This window comes from Rhinolophus ferrumequinum, chromosome 20 (genome assembly GCF_004115265.2).
Source record: "Rhinolophus ferrumequinum isolate MPI-CBG mRhiFer1 chromosome 20, mRhiFer1_v1.p, whole genome shotgun sequence".
NCBI classification, from domain to species: Eukaryota; Metazoa; Chordata; class Mammalia; order Chiroptera; family Rhinolophidae; genus Rhinolophus; species Rhinolophus ferrumequinum.
In genome coordinates, this window is record NC_046303.1 from 48,682,653 (window position 1) to 48,707,445 (window position 24,793).

Here is a 24,793-nt window from a genome sequence, read left to right on the forward strand (position 1 = left end):
AAAAAGGAACTGTTTACTGAGACCTATATGGTGATGCAACTTACTATAACCACTAATGATTGCCTCATGTTACTCAGGAAAAAATGCACAATGTACCACTGTGGACACGGCTTCTGCAAACCTCCACAAGCTTTAAATCTAAAGGCAACTATAAATATATAATATGAAAGCCACTAGTCAAATTAATTAAAACTGAGTAAAATTTAAAATGTGGTTCTTCAGTCACTCTAGCCTCCTTCCAAGTGCTCAGCAGCCAGCTCCATAGGTAGGGCTGGCGGCAGTGACGGGATCGAGCACGCAGTGAACACACTTCTATCATCACAGGAAGTTCTATTGGACGACAGTGCTCAAGGCTGTATTTTAGCAGCATGAACCTCTTCTAGCATATCATTATTTTTGGTAAGTGAATGGTGAACTAAGAAGAGTTTGGAACATTTTTCTATACAGCCCACTTTTTGGAAGTTTTAAAATAAGTTGTAAGATGATATACACATTTTGAATTTGATAGATGATTCCAACATCTGACCACCCTTTTGCTCAACACAGCACCTTACTGAAAATCGACTTACTGATATACTTACAGTGACAATATCTGCAAACAGTAATATAGCGGTACCTATATGCCCATCAATAGAGGACTTGTTGATAACACTGATAAATTATGGCAGATGCATATAACACAACTCTACTAAAAATAATGAGGCAAATGAAATTAAGAAAATTCCATTCACAATACCATAAAAATAATAAAATGCTTAGAAATAAATTTAACAAAATAAGTTCAAAAGTTAGGCCATGAAAACTAAAAAACATTATTGAAAGAATTTTAAAATACCTAAATCAACAGAAAGACATTCCGTGTTCAAGGATTGGAGACTTAATACTGTTAAAATAACAATATGCCCCAAACCAGCCTACAGATAAAATTCAATCCCTATCAAAATCCCAGCTGGCTTCTTTGCAGAAAATGACAAGCCATTCCTAAAATTCACATGGAAATGCAAAGGCCCTGAGTAGTCAAAACAATCCTGAAAAAGAACAAAATTGGAAGACTCACACTTCCTGACTTCATAAACTTACTGCAAAGGTACAGTAATCAAAACAGTGTGGTACTGACATAAGGAGCAACATACAGATCAATGGGAATTATTGATTTTATGACAAGGGTGCCAAAACCATTCAATGCAGGTGGGGGTAGATCTTTTCAACAAATGGTGATGGTAAAACTGAATATCCACAGGCAAAAGAATAAAATTGGACTCCTAACTAATACCACATAACATAATAATTCAAAGACATAAATGTTAAAAGCTAAAACTCTATAAAACTGGAAAAGATGTATGTATGTATGTATGTATATGTCATTACCCAACAGACAAAAATCAAACCCACAATGAGATACCACTTCATACCTACGAGGATGGCAACAGTCAGAAAGACTGATGATAATAAATGTCTGCAGGAATGTGCAAAAATTAAAACCCTCATACACTGCATCTGAGAAAGGAAAATGGTGAGGACATTTTTAAAAACTTGAGACAGTTCAATTCTACTCCTAAGTACATGCCCAAGAGAAACGAAAACATACATCAAAAACTTACACATAAATTTCATAGCATCACTATTCACAATACCCAAAAGGAAAAACAATGATGACTGGTGACTGGCCAAAGAAAAAGTGATATATCCATGCAATGGAATATTACTCAATAAAAAAGAATGGCAATAAAAAGGAATAAAGTACTAATATGCGACAATATAGATGATCCTTGAAAACATGGTAAATCAAAGAAGCCAATCACTAAAGATCATAGTGTATGATTCCATTTACACGTAATTCCCAGAATAAACAGAAAGCAATTAGAAGCTGCTTATGACTCTGGGGCTGGGAGGAAATGGGGGTGACTACTCAAGTGCACAGAATTTCTTTCTGCGGTGATGAAAATATTCTAAAATTAGGTAGTTGGTGATGGCTGCACAACTCTATCTGAAAAACCTCTGAATTGCACACTTTAAATGGGTAAATTGTATGATGTGTGGATTGTTTCTCAATAAAGTTACATAAAAATAACGACGCAGATCTTTGTGTACTAATATGGAGGCAATACCACTGATGAATAATACAAAGGAGCAGAGCATTTGTGTGCTGCAGGTATCATTTGTTTTACAAACACAGAGCTGTGCCATTTGTTCCTATAATGTTTCTGGATGGAGCAACAAGAACTGACAGTAATAGCTCTCTCCAGGAAAAGAAACTCAAAGACTGTTGTCAGTGGAGGAGCTAACTTTTCAAAAATTCCCTCTACTCTTATACTTTCCAATTTAGTACCACCTGCACGACTGTTGAAATAAATTAATTTATAAAGACAGGAAACGAAAATAAGGAAAGAGAACGCAGACGCTGGGAACGTGGTTGGTTTCTATGACGACATCTATGAGCACCCCCACACCCACCTCCCAGCCCCCAGCACCTGGCGAGAATTTAACTAAAGATCAAACGAAGTCAACGATCTAGGGCACCGGCCAGTCACACCTCACACTGTTTTAGAGCTGAACAGTTAGGATAAAAGTCAAAGTCCAGACAACATGCAACTTTCCGGTAGAAAGGCTATGGGTTCAGTTTGAATACTAGTTTCACCACTTAAACATCCACAAACACTCAAATCAGTGACAATTTCTCTGGGCCTCTAATGAAAGTCAGAGTGTTGTGATCATTATAAATAATGATACACAAATCCTCTGGTATGATAACTGTGCACATGGTAGGCAGTCAATAAGGGTTAATTCTCACCTTCTCACCCTCTGGTTTGTGGCTACGATTCATCTGTGGCCTAAGAACTCCAGGTGTGACTAATAAGTACACCCTGACAGATCACACAAAACGCTGCTACCAGTCCTCTGGCCCTCTCTGCCCCTGAGTGTCCTAATGCAAAGGTCAGCTTCAGTCCCACCGCCTAACCGCCTGCTGCTAAGCCCATGTATTTTATAATCATGATTAGATAAGAGATTTCAGTGCCACAAGGATTTTTATTATTAATTATCACGTATTTCTCACCAGGCAATATGACAAAATGGTTTATACTGCTGTTATAATCAAGAAAAATATATGTAACGTGGATTTTAAAATTGTAACAAGTAAGCAAACGGCTTTATAAATATTGCCCAATAACACATGACTTGTTCTAACTAGGGTTTTTTTTGACAAGTATAAAGTTAAACCCAGTTTTCAAAGAACTTCTTATAAACTAGGGCTACACACAATAGGCATTACACAGCTAAACTGTTCCCATCTTCAAAACTGTTTCCCTTAGAGGGAAAACAAAAGTTCTAATTGCTGGCACAGAATTTTGGTCACCTGAAGATTTGTTAATCCTCTGTAACACATTCTGCCTCCCGGAAACGTTCTAATTTCATTCAGCCATATTCTTAAATTTTAGATCAACAGCTTCATTTTTTGAAGATTGTTATTTCTATTAGCACTAATGCCAGCCTTAGTATAAGACTTGTGTATATAGTTCTTCAAAGACATTGAAGCACGTTAGTTTTATTCTTGAGACACTGGGCATTTTCAGAGATTAGTGGCTACCTGAAAAAGCCACCAAAAATCATTTTCTCAGGAAACGAGTGATTCTGGAAGCAAATCCAATCTGAATGGGAGAGGGCAAGAATAAGGTAGGAGTAGGTTAGGATTCCAGCTAAGTGAATTGGTATCCAAGGACAGGCTGTAGGAAGAGAGAGGACAGGAGAAAAAAGAACCAGGTGCGGGTCAGCCAGTGAGTCAGACTTCAAATACCATACATGTATTTCTTCAAACTAGAGAGGAAGGGGAAATGTGCCCTAAGAATTTGTGAACTCAAGCTTCCCCTCGTGCAGAGTTAGCATTTGAATTTATTATTATAAATAATAATGGAAACCTCCCAAGCCAAGAAATTAAGTGCTTCTGGGTCACTGACATCCCATGGCTCCTGGAAGAAGTAAAAACAAATACTCTGAAGAGAAATGCACCGTCAATCAGGGCTCCTTGGGAAACTAAGCAATTAAAATCGGGCAAATGTGATTTAACAAATTTTTTCGTATCACCAAATAAACAAGGAAACAACACCCTATCAGCAAGCCAAAAGAAATAATAAACAGCAAAGACAAACTTCAGATACTAGTATTATGAAATACAGAATATAAAATAAGTTCATAATATTGATACAAATGAAGGAAATTAAAGCATGAGCTTTAATTTCATGAGACTTGAAATTTGTTGAATTGATGAAACAATAAATAACAGACTGAAAGATGGATCTGAAGAAATCACCTAGGCTGCATCACAGAAAGATGAAGAAATAGTACCTGAGAACTGTCCAGAATTAATAAAGAACATATGTTTCAGAGTCAGAGAACATACGAGTACAGCATGCCAGATAAAGAGAAATCCTAGGTACAGTAAACTTGAAGAACCCCAAAGCAAAGAGCAAACAGTAGGGGGGAAACACAGCCGGAATTGCTACACAGTAATGATAACCCCATTGTCACTGGATCTGTCAGAAGAAAGCATGGAAGCCAGGCAACAGGAGTTTAAGTCTCAAAGTCCTGAAAGCCAGTGACTATCATTCTCAGCTGTGTGTACCTGGCTAAAGAAAACACATATACATAAAGCACAGACAAATATTTTTAAATCAACAAAAACTTGAGTTTGCCATTCAAAGACTTCTAAAGAAACATCTAAATTTCTTGTAAACTTCTTTATAACAATAGCAATATGTATAAATATATAAATTTCTTTATACACTTCTATACTTAAGGAAGACAGAAAATGATTAGGAAGGAAGGAATCAATTACAAGAAAAAATGATGATTTGGGAAAAACTGGTAAACATGAGTACAAAACAAACACTGAATGTTTATCTCCAGGCTGATAATACATCACTTAAAAGAACAACGTTCTCAAAAGCAAACTCGTCAATAACAGCACTATTTTGAGCACTGCTCATAATGAACTCTGTCCCCAACAACTCTGAGGTAAGTAGTAGTATTCACCCCGTTTTCACAGATGAGGACACCGAGGAACAAGGAGGTGAATAACGTGTTCAAAGTCACACCTGGGAGAGTGGACAGTGGAAACTGCCCGACTAGACAGCAGCTGGAAGCAGTGGAATACTTGAAGACCCCACTGTCCAGTGGGGCTAAGAGTCCTGCTACCCCAGCAGACTGGTGGCGGGAAGGGTGAGTGGCTACCGGCAGGAACCGAGATGTGTCTGAACAGGAAACATTCCGGAAGCTCGCCCAGCAGCAAGAGGCGATTCTCAGTTCTACAGAACTGAGAGCCAGTCACACAGTGTGACTCACGAAGCCTGACACAGGCCCAGGAATCTGCATGTTTGTTAATGAACCCAGGAGACTGTGATACAGGTGGTGCAAGGGCCATGTTTTGGGAAGCATTACTACTGTGTGCACTGTTCGTGCCATCTTATGAATAAGGGACGTGAGCATCCGCGGGGACCCCGGACCCGATCCTGTGGGATACCGAGGGATGACTGCTCCTGCACAAGGAACCACTACAGTCATTGCATACAAGTCCTTTAGTCTAATTTTCTACTTGATCTAATGAGCTTTTAAACAAGAAAAACCATGTCCGTGTGCAGTTTGGATATTAGGTGTCAAGTAAATCCTAATACAAATGTGCCAGTTTCAAGCTCTCCAAAAGATGATGGTGGAAAGGATAAAATGTGACTAAACAATGGAATAACTACTCAGCAAAAACAAGACAACAAACAATAAATACAACATGAATGAATTCAAAAGCATTGTGCTAAGGGAAAGAAGACAAACACAAATGAATACACAGTATATGAGTCCATTTTAAAAAGTGACAGAAAGATTAATGGTTGCAGGTGCTACGAGTGGGGGAGGGAACGGACTGGAAGAGAACTGTTGGTGCTGCTACAACGTTACCTCAGGATTGGGGTTGTGGTTACATCGTGCATGTGTGCATTAGTCACAGCTCATTGAATCGTATACCTAAAATTGGCGAATTTTTATTTATGTAAATTGCAACTTAATCAGCCTGACTGAAAGAAAAGCCCATCACAGCCACGGGCAAGTCCTCCCCTGTGAGCTGCTCTCAGCACACGTTCTCATCATGCTCCAATTGCTTACGGTCCAATACTTTTCACTATCAAATTAAAAACCCTACAAACCCCTCCTCGGTCATTGATACTAACCCGTGGAAGACTCAGTCCTGACCTTCGCTGCCTAGTTTTAAATTATGTTGCAAGGGCAGTACTGGGCAGGTGAAAAAACAAAAGCTTTAGAGTTTAATGTAAGAGCCTTACCTTAGGTAGAACAGAAATTCGAAATGTAAGATGGTGCTCAGACGAGCACCCATGAAACCAAACACTACGAGTTACTCTCTTTCATTCACAGACAACACAGTGCTATCTCAATGCAAGTCTATCTGCCCACGAAGAGCGTCCTGCAAAACACCAAATCCATCTCTGAAAGGGTGGGGACTAGAGTTCAGCCTGAGCATCCCACCAACTCCTGCGAAAGAGAGCTCAGAGACTGTGATATTCTCTCCTTCCTTTGTGTCATAAATGCTATGGTTCTAGCCGACAGTTCCAAATTCTAGTTGACCCAGGTACAGAGGAGATACCGCATTTATTTGTTCAAGAAATACACAGCAAACTGTATTTTATTGCTAAAGAGTAAAATACACGTCTTCATTCACGGAACCAGGAGTCTAACAGGTTTGATCAGAAAGGTACACAAATAACACTATAAAACAAGGCAGCCAGTGGCTTGAAAACATTACTTCCTTAATTAACTCAACACATACTCAAGGTATACCATTTTTGGCACTGTTAGAAGGTCCATGGGATACAATGGCAACAACAAAATACAGAAAGGCAGAAATGTTCTCTCTGGCTAGGAAACATTCTAGCTAGGAAAGGACTTTTGAAGCAAGAGGAACTGCATGAATGAGTAGGGAAGGAAGCAGGAAAGGGCTTGTCCAATTTTGCTGACACCCACAGCAGAATTATTGGCAGAAATGCTAGAAAGAAAAGTTGGGATGAGATTTTGACACCCTTGAGTGAAATTTTTCGAGTTTACTTCTGTTAGGATATAAAACGCCAGGCAAAATTTATTTCAGAAGCTATAACACAATAGTTCTTAAAGAGGACTGACTATACAGCGCAATCATGTGGATGCTTTTTCAAAACAACAAAAGCCTAGAACCAGGAGATTCTGACTCAGCAGGTCTGGAATGCGGCCTGGGCACATGTCATTAGGAGACTGATACACACCCTGGTGAAAAATCAAGCCTGTAAGGAGTCGCTACCATCTAACAGATGTTTTCCAGAAGTACACTTAACTGTGCTTATGATTCAAATACAACCAAGAAAAGCCGATAAAAAACAGACATAGGCAAAGAAAGGCAGATAGATACAAATAAGAATTTCTAATGCTCTGAAAGATTTCAGGATTAGGACCTCCACTTTAATAAGTACATTTCTTTAAAAAGTTATTACAATAATCACAGTCTGTTTCAATCACCTACTTCAAGTAAAACCAACTTTTAGTTAATTCCATTAATATATAAATAATTACACCATTATGTATTTGAGTTCCTCCTCAGAAAAGCACAGCTAACAGACTTCTAATTCAAGCATGACTAACACCAGACATTATTTTCTTCTCTCCTTCTCATAGTGAAAAAACAAGAAAACCCAAAAAAACAAAGACAATAGAAAAGTTAAAATCAAGGAACAAGAAATTCCACAATTTTTAGAAAGCAAGGTGAATGGAGGAGGTACCAAGCAGGAAGCACAGAAGCAGCTACAACCAAAAGTGGCTGCAGCAACAGACACCGAGAAGAAACCGGCCACCCTGAACCCCCAGAGCCTGAGGGGCGTGCTGCTGCCACACAGGGCTCATCTAGATGGAGCCCTGGCTCACTCTACACACCCCCATCCCCGGCGCAGCCACACTGCAATCTCTCCTGAGGCGAAGGCTGGACATTTTGCAGACGCTAGGCACAGAGGGTACAATAAGGTATTGAGATGAGAAACAGTTTTGATGACTAGTGAGAGCTCAGACACCTTACTCCAATCTCCTCCCAAAACATATGCCCAGCTCCTCTCTCTCTCTCTCCCCTGGACGGGAGCATGGGGAATTCTTTACTGAAGAAACTGAATAACTGAGCTGCACTCAGGCCAGGCCCCTAAGTAATTACAATAGAATCCTTTTCTTTTTTAATCCATCTCTTAAAAATGAGTGATCTGTGAAGCACATTGACATATCACACCCTGGGTTCTCCCTCAGTCTTGCTCCTATACCCAGGTTCCTGCAGGCTTCTAGAGCTGGGTGTCCATCACTCTTCACTAGGTGTGAAGTCAGGTAGATGACGGGGGACAAGAAAGAAAGAGGCCGCAGAGCCTGTGGACGTAGCACGGGGCCTTACTTAGACATACAGTAAATAATACACGCTGGCAAACTCAAAAATGAAAAGGTGCATGCCTGCCACTTTCTAAATCACTAAACTTATCATCTAACACTTGGATTTCATTATCTTTCATTTATTCTGAATTTCAACAGGAGTCACAAAAATTTTCTGTATTAAAGAATATATTTCCTAGTCCTTTACCCCCAAACATGCAGCAAATAATGAGGTGCCATTTGAAAGTATAAAATATTCTGTTGCATAGAGATACTACTTCTATGTGTGAGAAGTTCAGGAGAAAAGAATCCCATTAATGACTCAGTCACAAACTAGTGGCAAGAAAAGGCAAAAATTCCCAGCCAGTGTATACTTGACCTACATGCATGCCAACTAACTAAACAGTCTATTCATCCCCACTTATTAGAGAGATTTCAGGAACTTAAATAATACATGACTTAAATCCTGAAAAATAAGATTTCATTTAAATGAGTAATTTTTTAAAAACTTTTATTTACTTGAGTGTGTTTTTCCAGGACCCATCAGCTACAAGTCAGCTACAAGTATTGTTTCAATCTAGTTGTGGAGGGCACAGCTCACAGTGGCCCATGTGGGGATCAAACCAGCAACCTTGTTGTTAAGAGCACAGCGCTCTAACCAACTGATCTATCCAGCCGCCTCCATAAACAAGTAACGTTTTTAAATGAGCAGACAAAAAACTAAATATAGCCCTCCCCTACAAAAAAAGGTGGAGTTTAAATGTGGCAATAAAATTAATGTTTTATATACTGAATACTTTACGTTGTTTCTCCTAATTTTTGGATCCATTTACAGTTTTGATAGTCTAACTTGTAATACCTAGTTTGTTATTATATAAAACATACCACCAAAAAAACAACAAACCCAAACTAGAATACCATTCCAGTATAACTTTAATACGTTGCTTCACCATAACCACCCACTTTGTTCATCAAGACACCCTGATTTTGTCATCCCAGCATGAGTCTCATTTGTTTCAAAGGGAATCTTGAATTATTTAAAATGTTTTAAAGGAACACTGGAGGAAGAGAATTATTTAAAATGTTTTAAAGGAACACTGGAGGAAGAGAAACAGTAATGACAACATGTGCCAAACAATAATCTTTTGGAGTTAGCGTGAAATAAGGGTAGAAACTGATCAAATGAATTATAAGTCATTATTTTTTTTAATATTACTTATTTGGTTGTCAGAAAATGAATTTCATTTGAGTTGAATTGGTCTAAGAAAGAGGTTTACTAATCCCACTCACCATCTTTTGACAAAAACCTCTAAATAGGCAATGGTATAGTATTGCCTTTGTATTCTTGTCTTTACAAACTAATATTTTAATCCTTTCATTAAAACTGGAAAAGTACAGAGTGGTGATTAAAAATATGATCTTGGAAATTCACAGAGCTGGTTTAAATTCCAGCTCTATCAGTTGTGAGCCCTATGGCCTTGAGCAAGTTATTTTCATGTCTCTAATACATAGTCTTCCCCATCTTATTCTTTCCCCCAGCTACAACAGCCCTCATGCCCTCCTTTGGATCCAAGAAGCATCTCCACCTGCCTGCTGAACCCATATGCAGAAAATCTGCACATTTCTTCTGAGATCTCAAACCAACGTGACACCAAAGCCAAATGCTACTTTTGCCCCAACTGCACCTGTTTGCCAACGTGCATTCTCTGACTACTCTCCTACCCATCTCTGAATCTTGCCACTGCTTCTCCTATGGCTGCCCTCCTTCCGCATCCCCCTGCCTTAAACACCATCCTTCGTCATCCATCTCTGAGGGCATGGCCTTCTCACCATTCAACCCACCTTCCTTTACCAGAATCAACTTGCCAAAACAGAGACATAACCTGTGGTTTTTCTGCTTGAAAAGTAGTATTTATTTTTCTTCAGATTACAAAAATAAAATTTGTCCATTCAAAACCTGTAAATGACAGAACTATAAATTAATTGTTTACAGTCCTAGTGTCCAGAGATAAATCACAGTATCTCCATGTACTTACTGCCAATTTTCAGCCAGATATATTTTACAAAATTTGAGATCATTCTTTTCATGAAAACTTTCTCTAAGTATCATATTAATAGACAAAGATGATTTCATCATACAGACCTCCTAAAATTACTTAACCATTTGTTGCCAGTCTTGGGAGATTGTATATAATACTGTGAAAAAAACATCATTAGTCACATATCTTTGCCTGTATTTTTTTACAAATTCTTTTCTTGGGAAAACATACCGCCAGTTAGCTATACAAAACTCTGTACAAGTTACACACTCATCAGCAAGAGGCATCTTTAGTGGTAGTTTAGCTGCTTACGATGATGGGCTTCTGCACACGCTACTGGGGACATCCCAACATCAAAAGGAAGGATCCTTTCCTTACAATGGTTCACAACTTTTCTAATCAGTAGCATTCATTGCTACAAACAAAAAGTTCACTAGAATAAGTCAAGTTTGAAACTTAGAATCTAAAGTAAGATTTGCTCAAACAATAACTGAAGACAGTATTTGAACAATTCAAACATTTTAAGCAGAAAATAGTTTGTTAACAGCAAAAGCATTGAAAGTTTTATAACTTCTCTTTTCTTACCTACTTCAGTACCTCTTCTGGGGATTGCTACCTCTTTGAACACTGTTATCCCACACATTCCTTACAAGTTTTTCATCATTAGTTACTTTTTTTTTTAAAGCACATTCTGGTGTAAATACAGGAACTGAATTGATAATAACATGAATTTTAAAACATACTTCCAAAAGATTTGCACTACGTGCAGCTATAACCCTACTGACCATTTATTATATAGTTCTGTGTTTGTTCCATCATGCACAAGACTGATGTGGGCCCTAACCGCATGGAGTAGTCTGTTGGAACTACACTGAAATCAGAACAGGGAAGTTCATATTTACAATTTTACTGGTGGAAAAAGCCCGGCTAAACTCTAGTTCCTGCTATGAGCCAGGCACTATCTAAATGCTTTCCATTTATTCAAATAAATTTTTTTATTTTTTTAAACTAATGTTTTTAAAAAGGCACAAATGGCACAGAAGAAATTTTCACTATTGCTATACAATTACCCTTTCTGCCAAATGAGCCAGGTATTGAGACAAGGGGGGTGGATCCACCACTGATGGCTCAGACTCCCCAGGGGACCTGCCCAGGGCCCCCAAGTCCAGAAAAGGCATGTTGAAAACACGTGATTTCACAACCTTAACTCCACCTGTCCAGAAAAGGCTCAAAGACAGTAATTCCAAAAAAGAGTTGTGCATCTCCTTCAGCTAAAAAAATAAACTACAACTATTCTTTACCATCGCCTTCCAAAGCCTTCCCGGAAGTTCAGCAAAATTGGGAAAGCCTCTTCTGAAGAGATTCCTAACATGCTGACCAGTGGCAGCCTCTCTTTCCACATTTTAATAATCCAGGAAGAGCAGGAAGTAAAGCCTGTTGTTTCCCAACGTGTCACTGCCAAGCCGCCACCTGGATTTATCTCCCAGCTCAGCTCAACCTGTCCCTTCTGCCTCATAAAAGACATGCCTCCTTACTCCGTCTTGCCAAATTATACTCTTCCTTCAACAATCCAGTCGAGTTTAACCAACTCGCTGTGAAGTCCCTCTGTCCTGCACAATCATGAGCACAGCACTTCCTGCAGTCCCAGCAACATTTTAATTGACAGCACACGTATTTTCCTCTCCCAACTGCAGGTTTTACCACCCAATCCCTGGTTCAGTGCCTCTGCACACTGCAAGATTTCAAAACTCTATTCTTACTCGCTCCTATGTTTTAGACAGTTGAGATGAAGAACAAAAGAACCCGAGAAAACCGATTTCTTGCTACATGGGTATTTAACCTGTTAGGTCAAGAAGACAACAAATGGCAGATGATGTGATACTGTATATAGAGAATCCAAGGTTCCACCAAAAACCAATGAGAACTGAGAAATGAACTCAGTAAAGTAGCAGGATACACAATTAATATTCAGAAATCCATTGCATTTTTATACATCCATAATGTACTGTCAGAAAGAGAAATTAAGAAAACAATCCCATTTACAATTGCATCAAAAACAATAAAACACCTAGGAATAAGTTTAACCAAGGAGGTAAAAGCCCTGTACTTGGAAAACTGTAAGACACTGAAGAAAGAAAATGAAGAAAATACAAATAAATGGAAGCATATACCATGTTCATGGATAGGAAAAATTAACACCATTAAAATGTCCATACTAGAGGGGTAGGGTGTGGGAAATGAGGGTAAGGGGGATCAAATATATGGTGATGGAAGGAGAACTGACTCTGGGTGGTGAACACACAATGGGATTTATAGATGATGTAATACAGAATTGTACACCTGAAATCTACGTAATTTTACTAACAATTGTCACCCCAATAAATTTTTTTAAAAAAATGTCCATACTACCCAAAGCAATATATAGATTCATGCAATCCCTACCAAAATACCAATGACATTCTTCACAGAACTAGAACAAATAATCTTAAAATTTATATGGAACCACAAAAGACCCTGAATAGCTACAGCATCATGAGAAAGAACAAAGTTGGAAGTATCACACTATGCAATTATCAAACTATAGTACAAGACTACAGTAATCAAAACAGTATGGTAGCAGCATAAAAACAGACACATAGATCAATGAAACAGAACACAGAGCCCAGAAATAAACCCATGCCTATATGGTCATTTAATCTATGACAAAAGAGACAAGAATATACAGTGCAGTAAAGAGTGTATATTTTCAATAAATGGTGTTGGGAAAACTGTATAGATACATGCAAAAAAAAAAATGAAACTGAACCACCTCCTTACACCATTTACAAGAATAAACTCAAAATGGATTAAAGACGTAAATGTAAGACCCAAAACCGTAAAACTCCTAGAAGAAAACAAAGGCAGTATAAACTCTCTGACATTGCTCTTAGTAATATTTTTACTGATATATCTCCTCAGGCAAGGGAAACAAAAGGAAAAAGCAAAGAAATGTGACTACATCAAAATAAAAAGTTTTTTCACAGCAAAGGAAACCACCAACAAAACAGAGAGCCATTGAATGGGAGAAGATATTCGCCAATGATACATCCAATATGGGGTTAATATCCAAAATTTATAAAGAACTCATACAACACCCAAAACAAAAAAGAACAAATTAAAAAATGGGACAGAGGACCTGAACAGACATTTCTCCAAAGAGGACATACAAATGGCCAATAGACATATGAAAAGATATCCAACATCAGTAATCATCAGAGAAATGCAAATTAAAACCACAATGAGATATCACCTCATACCTGTGAAAATTGCTATCATCAATAAATCAACAAATAACAAGTGTTGGCGAGGATGTGGAGAAAAGGGAACCCTGGTGCACTGATGGTGGGAATGCAAAGAGATGCAGCCACTATGGAAAACTGTTTGGAGGTTCCTCAAAAAATTAAAAATAGAATTACCTTATAACCTAGCAATTCTACTGGATTATTTATCTGAAGAAATCCAAAACACTAATAAGAAAAGACACATGCATCCCTACGTTCGCTGCAGCACTATTTACAATAACCAAGATATGGAAGTAACCTAAAGTGCCCATTAACAGACGATTAGATAAAAAACATGTGGTACATATATACGCATGCAATGGAATATTGCTCGGCCATAAAAAGAATGAAATCTTACCATTTGCGACAAAGGGGATGCACCTAGAGGGTATTATGTCAAGTGACCTAAGTCAGACTGAGAAAGATAAATACCATATGATCTCACTTATATACGGAATCTAAAGAACAGAATAAACAAGCAAACAAAACAGAAAGAGACTCATAGATACAGAGAATAAACTGATGGTTACCAGAGGGGAGAAGGGGGAGCTGGGTGGAAAAGGTGAAGGGATTAAGAAATACAAATTGGTAGTTACAAAATCATCACGGGGATGTGAAGTACAGCATAGAGAATATAGTCAATAATGCTGCAACAACTGTCTATAGTGCCGGGTGGGTACTAGACTAATCTCGGGGATCACTGCATAAATTATGTAAATGTCTAATCACTATGCTGTACACCTGAAACTAACATAAAATAATACTGAATGTCAACTATAATTGAAAAAAATTTTTTAAAAAGACAGCAAATGTTCAAACATTTAACTATTTTCTTTAATTTAAACATATGAAATCACTTCCTTATTTAAAAAGTATGTACTAAATGCTTTTGTAGCCTTAATTTTTAAAAATTAATTCAATGTCAAACACAAGGAAATTATTCACTTTGTAATTGTGAATATACATGCGAATTTTAAAAAGCGAAGAGCTTCATCTGGAAATTCCATCAGTACGTTACACAATGGCCTGAGCAGTGCAGGGTTCAACACAAAGTTCCTGCCGCCGTAAATTAACTTAAAGGAGCGTTCGAAACCACTTAACTTAGTCCTGCTCACTGAGAACCACTGACTGTTTTCTTATTCTAGGTAAAAATATGCTTGCAGGAGTGATGGTTTTATCTTCACAAAGTAATAAATGACCTTCAAAAGACACTAAAAACTGCAAAAGATTCAGATATTCAATATGTTGGTCACACACTTTCATTAGACCAGTGCTTGTTACAGACCAACTACACGCCACGCACTGCGCTGGGCACTGAACTGACGTACAAATGAGGGGACAGAATCTCCAATGATAAAACACAACAGCCGCGCTTGTCTGCGTTAATGACTACTAACAGGTCATCTCTTTTAAGATTTTTTTTTAATTTTTGGGGGGAATATTGTGGAACAGTGTGTTTTTCCAGGACCCATCAACTCCAGGTCAAGTAGTTGTTTCAATCTAGTTGTGGAGGGCGCAGCTCACTGGCCCATGTGGGAATCGAACCGGCAACCTTGGTGTTACGAGCACTGCGCTCTAACCAACTGAGCCAACTGGCCGCCCCGCTTTGAAGATTTTTTAAGCAACAGCTCCTACATATAAAGATGTAGAGAAGCAAATCAGGTTTCCATTCCACTAACAGGTGCATCTCCAGTGTGTTCTTACAGAGAAACAGTTTATATTTATGGTGCCAGTTGGAATCGTCAACTTCGGGTTTTATCACATTTCTTTCATGTGGAAAGGCATACAATAAAGTAATAAAAGAATAAACGCTAAACTAGCTTCCTGGAACCAGTTGCAACTGAAAACAGAAGTTAAAATTATAGACCTAGGAAACAGTGACATTACTTTTAAAATTCTTATAATGTTTGAGAAAGCTAACTCATGAAGAAAAGAAACACAAATACTTAATGGTACATTTAAAAGTTGTGTAAACATATATGTGTGTGTGTCATAAATTATGAGGCAAAATCAATTTTCTATTATCATCATTTCAAGCATCTCCATTACTATTCAAACAGGTACAGCCATCCCTCAGTGTCCGCGGGAGACTGGTTCCAGGACTCCAGCAGATACCAAAATCCCCAAACACTCACATCCCCCTTGTGTAAAATGGAGTGGGATTAGCAAATAACCTAGGCACATTCTCTCATATAGTTTCAATCATCTCTAGATTAGTTACATATCTAACACAATGTAAATATGTAAATAGTTGTTATACTGTATTGTTTAGCAAACAATGACAAGAAAAATGTCTGTAAATGTTCAGTACAGACACAACCATTGTAGACCTAACTAGACAGTACACATCAGCAACAACATAACTATTTTTTCCCAGCCAAATATCGGTATTTTCGATCCGCAGTTGTTTGAATCCGCGGATACAGAGGGCTGACTACTTTGTGGAACAATCTTAGCATCTTTCTTTGTTCCATCTTTAAAGAGAAAATCACCTTTTTAATCAAAACAAAACTTTAAAAAGTTCACACTCCTCTGTGAACAAAGGAACTTAAAATTTTTTGATTTCAGTTCTTTCAAACGTCAGGCTAAAAATGACTAACATAATCATCTTGCTATAGAAAACTTTGACCTGTCATTGGGTTCTCTGTAATTCTGCTCTCCTGTTTCCCTTCCCAGGGAAGAGCACCACCTTTTATACACCAGTGGTGACCAGGGATGTCTGGGAGCCGTCCTCTGCTTCAGTCCCTGCCCCTAACTCTGATCAGCCACTAATGAACTGCCCTGCCTCTTTGATACCTACAGACCCTGCCCTTTCCACTCTCACTGCCCTGCTTTGCACAGGCCACAAGCATCCATTAACTGAATTACTACCACCTTTCCCTCAGCCTCTGCTCACCCAATGTATGTCCCAACTGCAGTGAAAGTGATCCTTCAAATGTAATTTTGTGCTCGCTTCAGCAGCACATATACTGAAATTGGAACCATACAGAGAAGATTAGCATGGCCCCCGCACAAGGACGATACACAAATTCGTGAAGCGCTCCGTATTTTTATGCGAAGCAAAATAAGTCAGACAGAAAAAGCAGAGAACCATATGATTTCACTGATATGTGGTATATAAACCAAAAACAACAAAAGAACAAGACAAACAAATGAGAAACAAAAATTCATAGACACAGACAATAGTTTAGTGGTTACCAGAGGGTAAGGGGGTTGGGGGGTGGGAGATGAGGGTAAGGGGGATCAAATATATGGTGATGGAAGGAGAACTGACTCTGGGTGGTGAACACACAATGGGATTTATAGATGATGTAATACAGAATTGTACACCTGAAATCTATGTAATTTTACTAACAATCATCACCCCAATAAATTAAAATAAATAAATTAATTAATTAATTAATGTGATTTTACCATTCCTTTCTTAAACCCTCTGCCCTCAAGATAAAGCAAAAATATTTTTAACATGATAAACACAACTCTAACCTTATCTCAACCCCTTTGCTCTTTTTCTTCTCCGTCTTGTTTATTTTATCCTATTCCATTGTTTCAAAAATACAAACGGGGTAGCTGGATGGCTCAGCTGGTTAGAGTGCGAGCTCTGAGCAACTGGGTTGCCAGTTCGATTCCCACATGGGCCAGTGAGCTGCACCCTCCGCAACTAGACTGAAACCAGTGACTGGACTTGGGGGTCTGGGCTGCGCCCTCCACAACTAAGATTGAACGACGACAACTTGACTTGGAGCTGATGGGTCCTGGGAAGAACACACTGTTCCCCAATAATATCCTGTAAATACACACTGTTCCCCTTCCCCAATAAAATCTTGAAGAAAAAAAAAAGGTACACCCACCTGCAATGTTAACAAATCCAATGTTAACATTTAGTAATATTAGCTTCAGATCTTTATAAATTAAGGGCTAATTATACACAGGGTTGAAGCCCTCCCTTCTACAGGTAACAGCCATCCTGAAATTAAGATTCATCAACCCTGTACATTTTTTTAGTTTAACCCTATAGTTTTGTACCAATAGATGTTACATTATATCATACAGTATGTGTCATTCTACAATTTTACTTTTAACTCAATTTGTCTTCTGAGATTTATCCATGTTGACAGAGCTAACTCCACATAGTATTACACTGTCTGAATATTCATCAGTATATTGAACACTGTTCTTAATAAATTTTGGGACTTATCACTTTACATTACAAATATGCTAAAATTTTCACACCCATGTCCTTGTACACATGTGTACGAGTTTCTCAAAGGCAGTATTTGTCAAGTTATACTCAGCAACTCATGAAATCAATGTACTAAGTCACAGACAGTACTTTATTAAAAATGGAAAAAAAGCAGAAAATACTCAAGTGTGTTTCACATAGTAAGGGGATTGCTTCTCTCAACACATTTCAGGTATACACACTTGATCTGTGTATGCAGTCAGAAAAGAATAAAACATGCAACCCATTGCTCGAAGGTGTGTATCTAGAAGTAAAAATTCCAAAGAGCAGGCTAGGTATATCTTCGACTCTGATACAGTGATACTTTCAGTAATTATCGGCCGGGAATTTTTCTTGCAAGTTTGAGGTCGAGCTCTAGTATTAGTTTATTCCATATGGACAGCCAACTTTCCCGGCAGTTAGTTTATTTTAGATTACACATGTACACTGAATTTACAGACTATTTCAGAAGAAATAACTGTTGTACAATATTAAATCATCCTATCGTCTCTATTCATTTAATATTCAAGAGTGCTTTTATATCCTCAGTAATATTTTGTCATTTTCTCCAAAAGAAGCCATAACTAGCTTTCGTTAGAGGTATTTCTAGGAATTCAGAGTCTCTATCCTTTACTCAAAAAAGATTTTAACATACTCTACCCACTGAATACACCCCTCAATTATCATTTAGTTAATAATGGCTCAAGTTTCAGTTTGCCACCATCTTCCATTTGGGAACATTCAGAATTCTAAATTGAACTGCAAACTGTCAGTTAAAATACATCTTGCCACTATCCTTATTTTATTTCATGAATTTGGTACGTTGAGCTGCTATTTAAAGTGAACTATTTGTCTTCCATGACCTGAAGGAAGTTTCAAGTGTTTATTTGCTAAGTCAAAGTTAAACTTCATGAGAAAAAGCCCCAATTTGAAGACACACATAAGCTTAAAAATAAAAGGAGTGTTAAATTGAATATCCATTCAGCTAATTCATTTTCCTTTCTGAAGCTTTCATAATCCTGTTAAGAAAAGTTAAATTTACCTAGAACACTGCCGCCACCCAAAAACTGTCAACAAAGTTTTGGCTTGGTTTTCTGCCTCTAAAGTCAGTGGGTGATCAATTTTATTTAAGACTAGCAACTAGCCTCTCTCCATGTTCACCGGACAATCACAACTGCTACTGAGCCCGGAGCAGGCTACAGAGAGCTGCCAAATGGCAGTTAGGATGGCCTGCCCTAGTAACTGTCCATTTAAGATGCACACTTGGAACAACCCGCTGTTCGTCTTTGTGCCATGTTCTAGATGAAGTGTGTGTGGCAGAGCTTCCCAACCATCCACCAGCCTCTCCAGATAACGGCCACCAGACTCCCCAAAACCACTCAACTATTTGAGACACGCAGCCTATTATTTTCACTCTAGCATCTCAAACCTTCTAAATTTGGTGAAAATCTGCTCAGCCACATTTCACATTGTAATTACATATATAGAAATTTAATTTTATTTATGAAGTTTAATAGGCTGTGTCTAAAAAACAAGCATTCTTACGACTGTAGAGGAAATGGGAAATAAATTCAGTAAAAATATTTACCAAAAATATATCCTACTTATTTCTTATAAAATCTTACAACTGAACTCATACTTTTAAAAAAAGTAATAGATTAGTGAGGTTCTAAACCTGTGCTATCTAGAACCTGGGTAAGGTAACCAGCCATATGTGGCGATTTACATTTAAATTTTAATTAATTAAAAATAAATTAACCTAAAAACTCAGCAGTCCACTTCACCAGCCACATTTCCTGTGCTCAGCAGCCATGTGTGGGAGTGGTTTACTGCACTAGACAGAACATTTCCATAATCACACAAAGTTCTACAAGCAATGCTGCTGTGGAATTTAAAAGTTGTAAACTGTGTTAATAAAGTATTCCTGGAAATAAAGCTTCTTACTACCAAGCACAAACTTCTGTTGAATCTCAGAATCTAAAGCCCTCCAAAACATGTTAATAACTGTATCAAAATATTTCATCTATTTAATAAAATATAAAATTATATATTTGCCTGTGAAGCATTTAGGAAACTATCAGTTATACACTTCCCAGTCAGTATACAAAGTAAAGAATTTTTTTGCTTGATATAAAAAAACAACAACATATGTATTGAAGAAATAAATAAAATTCATGCTTTAAAAACATATATCCAGTCATCAGCAGGAAATACTTCCCCCTCAAAAAGAAAGCCCCCCCTCCCTTTTTCTGAGTTTAGGGTTAAATCAAAAAATATACTGATTGGAATATAAGGATAAGAGAGCAGATCTCTTCCATCTGCACTCAGGAGCAATTCATTTTTCATCTCTGGCTTCCTCTACTCTTCTGTGTTAAATTACAGGAAACACCTTCGCAGTGAGAACTGAGACGATTACCTGCTGCCCGGTCCCTTTCCCCTAGAATCAAGGCACGTGACTCCCAAACCCAATAATGAAAGCAAGCACAGAACTCTTACAACTCAGTAATAAAAAAGATAAATACCTTAAATGCCTCAATTTAAAATTGAGCCAAGGATCTTAACATTTCTCCAAAGACAACATACAAATGGCCAATAACCACCTGATAATAAGTAACAATGCTCATCATTAGAAAGACATAAAAATGAAAACCACAATCAGATGCCACTTCACACCCAACAGAATGGCTATAATAATAGAGATAGATAATAACAAGTGTTGGTAAGGACGTGGAGAAATTGGAAATCTCTTACATGGCAGGTGGAAATGTAAACTGGCATAGCTGCTTTGGAAAACAGTCTGACGATTTCAACAAAAGGTTACAATATAAGAGATACCATATGACCCAGCAATTTCACTTCTAAGTGTATACTCAACAGAAATGAAAACACACATCCATTCAAAAAATTGTACATAAATATTCATAGCAGCATTATTTTAAATTGTCCAAAAGTAGAAACAACCCAAATGTCCATCAACTGATGAATGGACAGACAAAATGTTGTATATGTATACAATGGAGTATTATTTAACAATAAAAAGGAATGCAATACTGATATATGCTACATAATATGGATGCCACCTTGGAGTCAAAGAAGCCAGTGGCCAAAGACAATATAGCGTATGGTTCCATTTACAGAAAATGTTCAAAATAGGCAAATTCACAGAGATTGCCTAGGGCTAGGTGACTACTAGGAAATGGGACATTGGAAATGACTGCTAAAGAACATGGATTTGTTTTTGAAGTAATGAAAATGTTCTAAATTGACTATGGTAATGGTTACACAACTCTGTGAATATACCAAAACCACTGGCTTGTACTCTTTAAATGGATGAACTATATACATATTTATAAATTAAAATGCATATATATATATATATATATACACACACATACATATAAATTAAAATGCATAGCTAATCAATTTCCTATTAGGCTCGCATTGATCCCTTTAGGCTTAATAAGGCAAGAAATGGGGCTACCTGTCAAATTAAGTGAGTCACATAATGAACCAGAAAACTATGACAAAAATCGAGAAGGATCTGAGCCCAGCTCTGACTGGGCATTATCCCAAAGCTTCACCAGGGGATCAGAGGCTTATGTCTCCCAGAATCCATGTCCAAGTTAGAAGACAACTCCCCAGTAGCTCTCCCTTCACAGCCCCCAAAGAAAAGGATTCCTATTATTTTACAGCCTCATCCAGGGAAATTTCAAGGTACAAAGACACCAAGTTTACAGAGAATAGCAATGATACATAATCAACAATTTCATTATGAGTTTGATAGGTTTTACTGGTTCCATGGATATTAGAGATGTACAGTGCTTTTTTCCAAGTTCATACCTTGACTTTAAAGGTAAAATCGTTTTTCAGAAACATTTGATTATGAATTCAGAAAAATTAAGACTCACCCCCAGATTAAACAACTCCAAAGATTCTATGGTCCCCTCCCAATGTTTAAAAATTTTTTCTCTTTCAACAACGCATCTGTTCCTATTCTTGCAACTTCAGGAAGTCAAATTAACTGTGCCTCAAAATCCAGAATTCCTTCTCACAACTCAGCACCTGTTAAACATCACAGAAGTTCTTTCCCTCCCATTCAGATTCCCTTTACTGCACCCTCAAGTGGGTTCTCAAAAATTTTACCTATTCATCTATTACTAAATTCACACACATCTGCAAGAAAAGAAGTACGTTCACCTACTTCTCCACTTTCTATTCCAGACAGATATCAGAAAGAACATCAACTCCGGTGGCCAAACCACCAGTATAAAAAAAATAAAAGTTATTTTGTTACAGGATAAAAGGACAGTCTCTTCAACAAACGGTCTTGGGAAAACTGGATATCCACTTGCAAAAGAATGAAACTGGACCTTTATATTACATCATATACAAAAATCAAATCAAAGGGGGGGGTAAAGATTTAAATGTAAGGTATGAAACCATAAAACCTGGAGAAAACATATGTGAAAAGTTTCATTTAACATTGGTCATGACAATTTCATGATTTCATTGAATTTGACACCCAAAGCAGCTCAGGCAATGAAAAAAAATAGACAAGTCATATTACATCTGCACAGGAAACAATATTTTAAATACATATATGTTAAATGTAATCATAGCAGATTAAATGAGTGCTAGGCGGTGTCCTAAACACTATATGTTAACTCATTCGATCCTCCTTACAACTGTATGATGGATATTATTATTGTCTTCCATTTTACAGAATAGAAATCTGAGGCTTATTTGATCTAAGCCTAGTAACTGGAGGAACCAGAATATCAAGAAAAAGAATGAAGGAAATGTCCAACAAGAGCATTTAACAAGCCTTCAATTACAACTAATTCTCCCAACCACACCCTTCTACCCACCTTCCCTTTGAATCCATTTTTATATAGTCACCTCATTTGCTGCAAAAACAAACAAAACACCATAGCCACAGAGCACAGAAAACCCTTCTACAAGATAAAGGAAAAATTTTATCTAGAACCTTTATTGCCATTAATTGAACCAATAACTCTAAACAGTACTTTTTAAATACAGAACTGTTAAGGAAAAACATCAAAATTTTAATGTATTTATTTTTGCACAGTTTTTCATCAATGGGGTAAAATGTATTAAAGTCACTAAAAATACAGTAATGCAATTCCCTCTTCCGTGTTGTGCATTTGGTGGGGGGACAAGGTAGAAATTATCTCACTTTGGTACACTTTATTATATTCAATTATACAGAAAATGCAATGTCCTGTACTAATACAAAACAGTTCTGAGGGACAAAAGTAAAGAAGTATTTTTTCTTTCACTTTTAAAAATATTACAAAGACAAAGCACAGCAAACAACTCACTACCTACCCTGACCCTCAGAGAAATGGGGGAGGGGAGAATAACTGACAGGGGTAAATCTCCATAGCCACAAGTTATATTTAGCCCACTGTTTTCTAAAAAGGTTTTAATAACAAAAATATGAATGGTGGCCAAAAGCAGTATCCTTAGTTGATGTGAGAGAAGTGATACAAAGAAATAGATTAAGCTCACTATATGTGGAAAATTAACTAAAAAACTACAGTGCCTGAATTTAATTTGTTGAATAATATTCAAAAAGTTTCCATTTGAAGTTACAAAGCCTGTCACTTAATGAAAATATCTCTCCAAAAATGTTTTAAACAGAAATTTCTGACATTCCAATATCTGGATTCTAATGGGAATATGAAAGCATAAAAGTTCTTGAGTTGTATAATAATGGGCCCAAGGTAAAGATGTAGAAATGATGCCAAAACATCTTTTTATATTTTTACTTTGGAGTCAAACTAATATGTACAGTCATATGTCACTTTTCTATAGAAACACTGCAGTTTATGTAGAAACATTTTCGTTTCTGCTGTATTAACTGTAACCTGCTCACAGAAACAGCAAATCTGTTTGCTGCCTTTTCACTTTGGATTAATGCTGGACAGACCATAGCCCACCAACAGCTGTTTAAAAAGCTGGTACCCAAGAAAGCAAGAAAATTGCAGGAGTTCACCTCAAAAAGAGCAAGCACATAAAAATACCCCAAAATTTGAAGGGACATTGTTGCTTTAAAGGGCCATCCTTCCTATGCAAGAGACAGTTTCCTCCCTCCTTCTCAAACCACACTCACCCCACAGATAGAAAAGGAAAGCAGGGATGAAATTCTAGAGTCAGGGGCCGGCCTGGTGGCCCAGGTGGTTGGAGCATCGTGCTCCTAATGGCGCGGTGGCCAGTTCGATTCCCACATGGGCCAGTGCGATGCGCGCCCTCTACAACTAAGACTATGAATAAAACGGCTCTCCCTGGAGGTCGGCATGAGCTGCCACGGGCTGCCATGGGCTAACCATGGGCTGCTATGAGTGGCCAGTGGCCAGCGTGAGTGGCCGGCAGCCATCGTGGGCTGCTGTGAGCAGCTGACCGATGACTTGCGCCCGACTGCCTGGGGCGGGACGGTGGGGGAAGTGCCAGGCTCATAACACCAGCATGAACCAGGGAGCTGCGTCCTACACAACTCGACTGAGAAACACCGGCTTGAACCGGAGGTGGGGGGGGAGGCAGAAGAAGGTAGGGGGAAAACCAAGGTTAAGAGCTGAGAAATGTCAAGCAACCACAGAAAGCAAAAAGTCTGAATATACTGTCAAGTAGGAGTGGTAACAGAAGCACAGCAGAGTCACTGGCCCAGGAATCTAGTCCAGGAGCCAAAGCAAAAACTGCCCAACAGCTTTTAAGAACAAAGTGGTTCTGATGAAAATGATGAGGACTCCATGATGCATTTTTCA

General features: G+C 37.9%; 1 protein-coding gene and 1 non-coding gene across 19 annotated transcripts in view; one reads left to right on the forward strand and one right to left on the reverse strand.

Moving 5' to 3' along the window:
• Positions 1 to 24,793, reverse strand: part of SRPK2 (SRSF protein kinase 2) — a 213,312-nt gene that overhangs the window by 74,727 nt on the left and 113,792 nt on the right. The gene's annotated exons all lie outside the window — the stretch shown is intronic.
• LOC117012577 (U6 spliceosomal RNA) lies at positions 16,732 to 16,838 on the forward strand. The gene has a single exon (XR_004421186.1). It is a non-coding gene; the product is annotated as a U6 spliceosomal RNA (small nuclear RNA).